This window comes from Catharus ustulatus, chromosome 1 (genome assembly GCF_009819885.2).
Source record: "Catharus ustulatus isolate bCatUst1 chromosome 1, bCatUst1.pri.v2, whole genome shotgun sequence".
Classification (NCBI taxonomy): domain Eukaryota; kingdom Metazoa; phylum Chordata; class Aves; order Passeriformes; family Turdidae; genus Catharus; species Catharus ustulatus.
This window is the reverse complement of record NC_046221.1, coordinates 119620738-119631494: the sequence shown is the minus strand read 5'-3', so window position 1 is coordinate 119631494 and position 10757 is coordinate 119620738. Positions and strand designations below refer to the sequence as shown.

General features: G+C 39.2%; 1 long non-coding RNA gene across 2 annotated transcripts in view; it reads right to left on the bottom strand.

Annotated features, from left to right (window-relative positions):
• Nucleotides 1-743: 743 nt before the first annotated feature.
• Nucleotides 744-10757, bottom strand: part of LOC116994595 — a 53816-nt gene continuing 43802 nt past the window's right edge. The window contains exons 3-4 of one of the 2 annotated variants that reach the window (XR_006162945.1): nt 8694-9799; nt 744-5995 (exon numbers count right to left, since the gene is read on the bottom strand). This is a non-coding gene — a long non-coding RNA (uncharacterized LOC116994595). Of the gene's footprint in view, nt 9800-10757 lie in introns of both variants that reach the window. The other variant, XR_004417526.1, reaches the window with a different exon arrangement.

Here is a 10757-nt window from a genome sequence, read left to right as displayed (position 1 = left end):
CAGCCAGGCAGCAGCCGTCCAGCTGTGTTTCCTCCCTTTTCCCTTTTCCTTTTTCAGGCTGGAGGCAATCCTTGCTGGGTTTTTTCTGCAAGAGGCTTAAATCTCCTCTCCCCATCTTGGGAGCATAGCGTGACTGCAGCCCTCGCTGGCTGGCCCGGCTGCCACGGCTCATGATGCCCTTTTTATTACCAGATTAGAGGACATTGTCGTGATGCGCATGAAGCCTTCCAGATAAGGCGCTGTACAAGTTCCAGCAGGTTCCAAATACAACAGCGCGGCTTTCGCATCCAGCCCACAGGATCAGAGTTTATTTCCCCAATGCAGACAGCTTTGCACTGCCTTCCTGTTAATTAAAGTAGTGATTACAATACTGCACTGTTTACATGCAAGATTTTGCATGGTCTTGGCCATTCACGTGCAAATGAACTTGTAAGCCTTTCTGTGCCCTAAAATCTGCTGATGTCAGTCTTCCAATTCTAACTCCATGTTGTAGGACATGTGGCTTTCTATAGCTTAGCTTTGATGCCCCCAAGTCATATTATCTCTATTCTGAGCTTCATTATGATAAATCTTTCACTGGTTTTAAATCAAAAACTTTAATTGTACCGTACTTATTCAGCTTAGGTTTTGGCTCCTGAAGGCAGCAGTTTTAATTGCATCATTTGTATAGTGGCCCAATATGTTTTGGTGTGAAAAGTGCATTATCACTTTTAATTTTGCATTATTTTCCCCATATGTTTTAGTTACACTAAAACTTCAGATGGTAAGTGGTGAGGCTTTCCCACTGTTCCCTCATTCTCTCCTCAGTGTTTTTTAATGAGCTAAGACCACACTATTTTCTTTTGTTCTCATCAGTTGAGGTTTTTGGGAGCTGTTTATTTGTAGGGCAATTCTTGTATTTATGTAGAGCAAGGCATTAGACATTTTTATCCTCTACTTATTAACAAGCCAGATGGTACCGGCTGCTACCCACACAATTCCAATTATCAGATGGCAAACTGAAATATACGTGGGGCAAATGAGAAGACGTATATTAAAGAAGCCTCATGTAGAATTGGCTTCTCAGAGATGTTGATTCACAAAGGGGTACTAGCAATTAGGGTGTGACAGCCTGCTGCTGAATGTACAGCACTGGCCTGAGGGCACAATCGTTCAGCTTCCAAAATTTTAATACTCTCTCTCTCTCCTATGGTATGAATACACATGTCTGAAATCTGATTCAGGTCTTTCATCCTTTACACTTGTCCACTTCGGAGTGATATGTAATATCAAAGCCGGTCAGTAAGTTAAGATATCCCAGAAAGATGCAGAAGAGCTAAAAAATCAGCATGAAGTCTGTTCAACACAGCTTCTAATACCCTCTCACACACCCCTTGGCATGTACCTCAGTAACAGGAATATCTCTAACACTGAAATCTAGGATCCAACCAAGTATTACTATTGCAGGTCTCAAATTTACCTATAAGTTACAATATACACATGGACTTTTGCTTAAAAGCAACTCTTAAATTTAGGTTTAAACATAAGGAGGTCTGGACATTCCGATTATGGTTGGCTTCAAGGTCTTTTACAACAACTTTTGAAAATTCAGAACCTAGACCCAGTCCTTACACAGGGATTCACCCTACATCATTGTCACAGGCTAATAAAGAATGAGTGTTTTAATGGGAGGTTTTATATTGCTTCCTTGTGTTGGGAGTTTTCTTTGGGGTTGTTTTTTTTTGTTTAATGTTTTGGTTTTTTTGTTTGTTTGGATTTCTTTCTGTCTAGAAGACAGAATCTCTATAGGAATAGTGTTTGGGTAAAAACTGTGCTCTTATGCCTTCTTTATTTTGACATAGAAATAAGATGGTGAGTTATTAATTTTTGTGCGACATTTTTACTCCTTTTCTCTGCTGGCTCAAGCTGAAAGTGCTAAGCCAAATCAAACTGTGAAGAAATTGATGTCCTCAGGTCAGATCAGCTAAAGGAAAAAGTTATTTAAGATAAAGTAATGGCTTTCTAAAGTTCTTCAGTTTCATAAAGGCTACTCTCAGATCAATCACCTAGAGGACTGGATTTTGCAAAAGTTGTAATGTGAAGCATTTCAGATCATTTCTAGTTTCTGTTTATAGTATCCAATCAGAGGAACACCTCTTTCAACAGCTGCTCTCCCAATGCAAGGGGAAAGGTACTCTCCTTGCAGCTGTTCCTGGCTCTAACACTTATAACCTACAAGTCTTAATAAAGTGTCTTAATGGAACGAGTTTGAAAAGCAAATCTGCATGGTTTAACACCATTTACACTTCAAACAGCTGACCACAAGCAAAAGGCTCATGTGCAAATTCTCACTTCTATTCATGGAGGAGTGAAAGATGCGCACAGGCATTTGTCTGCCATTTGCTTACACAAGTGTATGAATCTGCAACTGTGAAGATGATGCTGCTGTTTCTTTCTCACCTTCCATCTGTGAAGTGGGGGGCTAATAACATTGCTTTCATCTAGGTGTTAGCAGTAGACTTGAGCAAGACCTGCAGTGGTCTCTAGAATGCTCTCAATGAGTTCCTAAGTGTAAATCAGTAGTACACCTATTCACACAGTCTTGAGGAGTTCAGAGAGATTTTTGTTTGAATTACCTGGCTTAATAGGTGAAAAAATTCCCAAACCAAACCCAAATCATTGTCTAATACTTGTTCATTCCACTAAAAGAAGTTGACAGACTTCTTTATATTACAGGTATTCCTCAAAATACGCAAAGTAGAGAGGTTCAAAATAAACATCTCCTCGTAGATCAAAGGTGCAATTGCCAGTTTCTCCCAATCTACACAAGCATCACTTTTTGCTTCAGTACCCTAAAATCAGGACAAAGTTTAATTTGATTTCTCAAAATAAGAAAGCCAACACTGGATCAGGTGCTTGGAGATCACTGACATCCTAATTATTGTCAGGTCTGGATTGCAAAGAAGTGATTCAATAGCTGAACATCTGTGTACTTGCTCACACAGAGTTGCTGTTTCACCCACAAGCAGCTGTGGAGTAGACAGGCAAAATTCTCTGCATGGTGATAATTATAGTGTGCATTACAAAGGAGGCATAGACATAAGAGCATGCAATCAGATTGGGTTTTTTAACTTTGGAACAGAGAAACACTGCTAGATCCAAGGCTAATATACATAAAATAGGTTTCTCAGCCAAAAGACAGGAACATTTAGTTAAATTTAATGGGGAATGAGGAAATTCACTTACTAAACAGGAAACTTTCTCCAATCTTAGTTTTGTTTGTAGAAGCAGTGGCTAAGAACTACCCAAGCACAGAAACTCTTCCAGAGACTGAAATTCAATTGATTGTGTATGGACCTACAATTTTCTCTGATATGCTTTTATTGCTTGCTACATGTGCCTGCCTGCTCTGTCCTAAGCAGTGGTGTTAGCTATTTTATCATCATTACTGACCACCATGGTAGTGGTTACAGCTGAGTACCCTTACCACAGCTCAAGATCTCTTCATCTCTTATCTTATGCTCTTTCAGCCCTTCAGTTGTATCTGCAGATGAACATTACTGCATCCCAGAAAAATAAATAAAAATCAGTGAAATCTTTTTCTCAAGGCAATCTTTCAAGGCAAGCAGCTATGTGCTGCTGAAAGACTATGAAGTAGAGCTTAAACGAAACAAAATGGAATTTCATTAATGCATGATTCTTGTGTGCAGAACTGCCTTTTCCCTACATTCTACATCTAGCAACTCAAATTTTTTTTCATTGCTTGGAGCTGGAAGGCATTCAAGCATGAAACAGTGCCTTCCTTGGGTTAATTCTGACACTTTGAATTGACTGGTCCAAGGCTCACATGGGAGTATGAGTGTGCTAGTGTGGTGTTTTTGGGGATCAATACCCACACAGCCAGAGAGAACACTCTCACCTCAGGTAAATACAGCATCCTGGATGGTGGAAGGAGTGAATATATCATAAAACATAAGGATTTATGCCAAAGTGAAAGAAAATTAAATGGGTTCAACACTTACAGCGAAATGGCTGCATTTAATTATCACAGGGGTTTCTGGTACAATAATGACTGCACAGCAAATTCCTTTTTCTAAGCAGTAATTTAGGCTGTGTGTTTGCAATACCTTTATGGAGAAGAGAAATAGAAACCAAGTATCTACTATTGTTTTTGTTTACAAAAGCAAGTCTTGTTTTTGCACCTGAAATATTCAGGAACTGTATTTGTTTGTCATCATAGGTTCCAAAATGTCACAATTTTCTCTCTCGGGGAAGATATTAGGCAGAGCAAGATTTGTGACAGAACAAAAAAGATACGTCACACTATAAAAGCAAACCAGCTGTCAAGGTTTTGGTTGTTCCCTTAATAGGTAGCTGTGGAAAAGCATTGTTTGGATAGAATAACTGCAAATCTGGGATAGTGGCACTAAGCAGAGTGCACAGGAGGAAAATAAGGAAATGGAAGATTTAATTTAAAGTAAAAAATTTAATTTAAGGGAGAATCCATTGGAGAGGAAGAGAGATGAGGAGCAGTAACAGGAGCCCCCCTGCTCCTGCCTGCAGTCAGGGCCAGGTAGAAGACAAAGGCTGGGCACTGACTAAATACATGGAATAACACAAACACGTGGAATAAAACTGTGTGGTCAGTGGGTCCCTATGGATAACTCTGGGTGCTTAAAACACAGGGTACCCAGCACTCATGGTGTTGTGGGTTCCCCACCAGGGAAAGCTGATGCTGTGGGTGCAGGCAGCCTCTGGCTACAGGAAGAGGGCCTCTGGGTTTGTTGGCACAGGAACAGACCTGCAGGGCACAGGTTTTGGCTCAGATGGCAACCCCCTCACTAAAAGACTGCAGAGAAATGCTGGTCCATCATTGCCTGTGCCCCTGAGTGGTACTCAACACTCTTGTGAGCAGTCCCCAAGGGGGACTGTAACAATTTATGGTAGCTGGGGTTCACCCCTTTGTGTTTTGCATCCCACAACAGAGAACAAAAATTCAGCAAGACGCTCAAACGTGTTTGTGTGAGTTAACACAGTTGTTCTGCTGACCTTAATGGTGCTATTCACATGCTTAGAGCAAGGCCTGTGCTCAAGTACACTGCTGAATCAGCTCTTGTGTGTGTGCTGAAATACAACAGTGATTTCTGCAATCAAGGCCAGTGCCAAGCTCTGGTACACCCCTGCCTGGAGTCAAGATATTAGACCAATGCTGCTGTGTGTAGTAGCTGGCATTGCAGCTCCTCTTCCCAGGGCTGCTGAAGATGAGCAGGAAGCATCCACACAAATTGGCTCATGCTGCTTCTTTAATAATTCATGTATTTTTGCTCTCTTCTATAGTTAATGAACCTCCCCCACTCTCACCCTCGTTCTCTCTCCCTCTCCCATTCAGTCAGTTTGTTGTGGTTTCATGTATCTAATCCATCTGTCACTCGATTATAGCTATCGAGCACCTGTTATGGATTTCTAGAGTTTCATTCAAGCTGTTGACAAGTTATTCACAAATTGGCCCTTGTTACACTGTCATCGTGTGGAGAGCACTTTAGTGAATTCTTTTGGGTACACAAAATAATGAACAGAAGACAGCAAGGCTTGTGAATTAGGCAGTTTTCTATCCCAAATATTTAAATAACCGTTAACGAATTGGAAGTTTCTTGAGAGTGATATATTTTTTAAGCTCCTTTCTTAAAATATTTTGTCTTCTTCATGCAGACCCTTTTGCATGAATAAGCTTAACACAACTTGATTGAGCTGTCAGGGCACGCTTTGTTGACAATGATGCCTTATTCTATACAGCCTATGTTGCAGCTGTGACAAGTTGATCATTGCTTCTTCTGTACAATGCTACTTGCCTACACTGCTTTGGTACTAGCAGGGAAAGCAGAGGGCTGGTTGACTGGCTCTCAGGAGCTGCCAGTCTCCTCTCCTCAGGTGGTTGTTTTATTTTGCCCTGAAGGATACCAGGCAGAAATGAGGCAGTGGAGGTGACAAAGGTCACTGTCCAAAAGTGAAACATCTCCTGAACAAAGCATTAAGAAAAGTTAAGGTTAAAAGCATATTCAGCTATGTCTTGAAAATCATCACTTACATAGTAAAATTTCAAATATCTCCGTACCAGAAGGTCTAGAAATACATTCTTTCACCCATTTTTTACTTCTGCTCTCATATAGGTGATACTTACTCCTTAGAGTTTTGTTGTGCACTGTTCATGTAACTCTTAACTTCTGTCTGTGCTCTACTTTCACTACCCAGATACTCTTATTATTACCAGTATTTAGTGTTGTAGAAAGGACCTAGAAAGTAATGTGGTACCAGAATAACATTAACATAAGCTACAAGAGGATTCCAAAGTATTCTCCCAGCGCAGTGTATTAGTGGTACAGAAGAAGGCATTTGCAAATACAGGGAAAGTGATTGATCTGTTTGCAGCTATGAGAAGTTATTTATGCACAATTTGGCTCAAAACAAGTAAATGTAGTGTATGCATATCTGTATATTTAAAAACTATTTTGCATCAATGAACATATGTACATTTTTTCTACTGTAGTCTGCAAATCCTTTGAATAAGATTCCAGGGCTTCAGTGATTTGATCTTGGAAGAGGATTTTTTTTTTTTTTAATTCAAAAGGAGAGAAACTAAGGTTTAGCAATTGCCTTGTCCATATGGGGTGGAAATATAGCACTACAAAATTTTCTGGCAACTGAAAAGGGGCTAAATTACTTCTGCTCACTTGTTAGATTTCTTAGTGCTTAGGGGTTCCGTGCCATCACATCTATTTTCCTTTGTGGTTTCACAGGGAGACATCCAGCCACCCAGATCATTGCTCTGATAAACCAATAGGTGGCACGAACTTCAAAACAAACTGTGAAATAATAAAGTCATGTCCCATTATAAAGAAGGTTAAAATAGAAAGCACAGCTGCCTCAATAGTTAATAGCTTAACAGTTATCTCAGAAAAAGCTATTTTTAGATTTTTTAAAATATGTTTCTAATAATTTAATGTTCAAATCTATGAACTGCAATTCAGATGCTCAGAACAACTTCCAATTAAAAAACCCCCAGAGTTTCAGAGAAGGTATGGGTTAAGTTTGTAAGGACATTTAGGTATTAGAGGATGTTGATGGGCACCCATGATTTTTAAAACATGTAAGATTCAGATTCACACAAATACTTAGATATCTAAATATTTAGTCACTTATGCTGTGTGATACTGTGATACCAATCACCTTGAGGGATCCTAGCATAAATAGGTTATGAAAATAAAATCAGTTTCCAAAAACAACTTCGAGACAGGTCATACAATCAAACTGTGCATCTGAAGAGGTTTCACTGAGTATTTTAAAACCAGATCACGGTGAATCCGTCAGTGCAAATCAGTAATGATAACTTCTCACTTGGTGCTATCCAGCACATTCAAATCAGCCCAATCTCAACCTCAGTACCATAGTAATGAGCTGCTCTGAGCCCTGCCTCAAGCAAAGATCCTGCAAGCCCCTGACACCAGGGTATTAGCCTGGATATCTAAATACATATATCCTTCCATCTAAACAATATCCTTCTATTACTGGCTTACCCATCCAGCAGTGACCTTCAGCATGCCTGAAGCTGGATGTCTCCCAGCACCATAACAGAAAAATAAATACAGGGACACTTCTAGATGGAAGAAAAGCCCAACTCCAGACTGCTGAGGGATAATGAGAATAATAGAATAAGTGAGCAGAGAAGCCTTCAAGACAAGCAGAGGTTTTGACAACTAGGGCACAGGCTGCTTAAGTAGTTGACTTGCTGCGATGCCCACGTCCAGCAGAGCTCCCAGCCAAGGATCCTGGGAGAGGGGAGCCACCTCTAAACTGGCATCACATCAGTTGCTCAGACACATAAGCCCATTCTTCAGCCTTGCACTATTGGCTAATTCAGGCAGCTTCCTCGCTCAGCTGTTGCCTTAAAAAGCTGAAAATCCCTTTCTTACAAGCTTAGCAATTCCCATGTAGGGATCCCAAGCTGCAAACAGACACTCAAGTTGGTGCTGAAATTCCAAGCTGTGAGCGGTCGAGGAGTTGTGCTGTGCATCTCTGCCAAACAATGCAGAAAACCATCTAAATAAATCCCTTCAAATCCTAAATCTTTCTGGCTGTCAGGAAACTAGGCTAGGGGGCTTAAATCACTTCTGAAAATTAGTGTAGGATCCTAAGTCACTTATGTGCCTTTTGAAAAATTTATCCTTAAAAGTTGGATGCTCAAAAGTGATTTTCTTCACAAGTACCACTGCTAACTTCAGAAATCATCCCTGATGTGAGCATGAATAAAAAATTATTCATAGAAATAAGGGCATCACCAGCTGTCTGAAAAAAAGGGAAGCATAAAATAGGCCCAACACCATACTGGTGTTCAGGCTTTTGCAGTGAATTGCTTTGAAACAAATTGGTTTTCATTGATTTAAAAAACAACCAAAAAATTGTAATGTGTGCCTTTAAATTTTTTTAACATATAAATCCAAATGTTTTCTGAGTATCTCTCACGGGCATTGTGAGCTTTGGATTACAGGATTCTGGTAATGATGATATTTTGAAATTTTTTAAATTGTTTTTTTTGGGTGACATCAAAAAGTCTCAGGTTGTATTGCTACTGAAGTACTGTACTGTAAGAATAGTTGCAACACCTCTAGTCTTATTTTTGCCTAAAAAATAAATAAAGGTTTATAAAAATTATGTTTTACCTTCATTTCAGTTGTTGCTAGTCTTTCAGTGTGATTTAGGCTTGTTCCTTTCTACTCTGAAATGGTTCAAGAAGTGAATAGCTTTGAGGAAAAGAAATAAGTATCATTCCAATAAGCAACTGTTGAAGATTTGGACAGAACTGTATAAATCTGGGCTATATTCAACTGTTGGTTACACCAATGAAAAATCAGCACAGATCTCATTCTTCTTCTGAAGATCAGCTTCTGATGTTGCTGCATTTCTGTAATATGCACCTGTAGTGAGACGTGGGGCTGAGCAGAACACCTTGTCTTAGTTGCCTGCTCTCTTGAGCAAAACTAGCCTTGCACATCTACTCATTTCCTTCAAATGTTTTTCTTCTCATCAGCTCTCAAGCATTTTAAAAAGGAGATTTTTTTCATTAATAATTTGGGCATTTCTAATGGTCATATATGGGACCATTCCATATGTAGTGCCATCTCTAGCACATCCCAAACTTTACAACCCAATCTCCATCTCACTTCCCATTTTCATTGTGTCTGCTCCCCCTAAAATAACTTTTTCCCATACTTTAGCCACTACTGACAAAGCAAGTCCATGTGGTCCCAGCACCCCAGCCCAGAGCTGCTTTGGAAAAGGGAAATCAGTGAGAAAGTTGTCAGAAGAGAACATGGGGGAAAAGTGAGCCAAGACAAAAATAAAACCAACAGCTAACAAACAAAGAAAACAAACCCACGAAAAAATCCCCAAAACCAAGGGAAAAAAAATCTTTGGATCTTCTCCTTCTCTGAAGATTCATTGAGTCTTTCCTGTACATCACCATTTTGAGCACTGTTGGTTTGAGTTATCTCTTTGAGCTGTACAGGCAATCGTGGGGCTGAGGTGGCTTTGTGGCAGGCAGTTGTGCTATTTCTTCCACTTGACAAGTATAATCTCCTGCCATGTCTTTTTCCATTTGCTTCTCTTGTTACTGAAGAAATGCTCGATTTCATAAAAGCTGACATGCCCTGAGAAATTCTATGTACTCCTTCTTTTAAAGAGCCTGTGCATGTAGATCTCTGAAGGCATACAGGAGATTTTTGACTTTGCATAGAACAAAGGTCCCAAATCCATTGCTAGGGAATACCTGTGGGGGGAAAGAAAAACACCAACAAAACCCATCCTACTTGCCTTTTGACATGTACTATAAAAAGACTGAGTTAGTGAGAAATAGCTTATGTGCACAAAATAAAAATACTGTATCAGCCTTTTTCTTCAGGGATTAGCAGAATGAAAATTGATTTCTTTTTGGTGGTGTTTCTCCCCCTGGGCCTAGAGAAAATCAAAACTCTAGATCATCCCAGGTAAGGGTTTTTAAAAATGAATTTATGTAGGTATTTTTTTTCCTCTTACTTAATATTGTTGAATTTACAGCCTGCATTAACAAATTGCTAAGACTTAAATGTGGACTACTTCCTCATAAATTTCTATAAAAATATTTAAAAACTTATTAGCATTTAAATAAACATTGAAATAAATATTGTGCTTATTGCTTAGTGCTTATTTTGCTTTTTTAATTCCGCAATCAACAACAGTCTTAGATAGGGAGGTTCACAGTAATGTAAAAATGTAGCAGCTGAGGTCTAGAACAGTTTATGCAGATGGAAGGGTGGATCACTGCTCACAAATACATGTATATGTATGCATATATGTGTCTATATATATTAATAACTTAAGCAACTCTCATATATATATTAGTTATGGTACTCTCATAGTTTTACGTATAAACATAAATACATATATTTCTGATTTTGATGAGAATTATTTTGCTTATCAATCTGTCTTAAGACAGTTATCAATAGTTGCACAAATAGGACTGTATCAGAATGGTAAAATTTTGCCTTTTCTGCAGAAGGGTTTAGAAACAATATCAAAACCCACACAGGAGTGATGAATCAGGCTTGTCACAAGGAATTTTGACTCATTAGTGGGCCAGGTATGCAGAAGGATGAGTGCATGTTTTTAACAAAAATTTGTTGTCATTCAAAGCCACTGTTTAAAGTATTTATTCTAGCTCACTTTCTTAAGAGCACAACACTAAAATC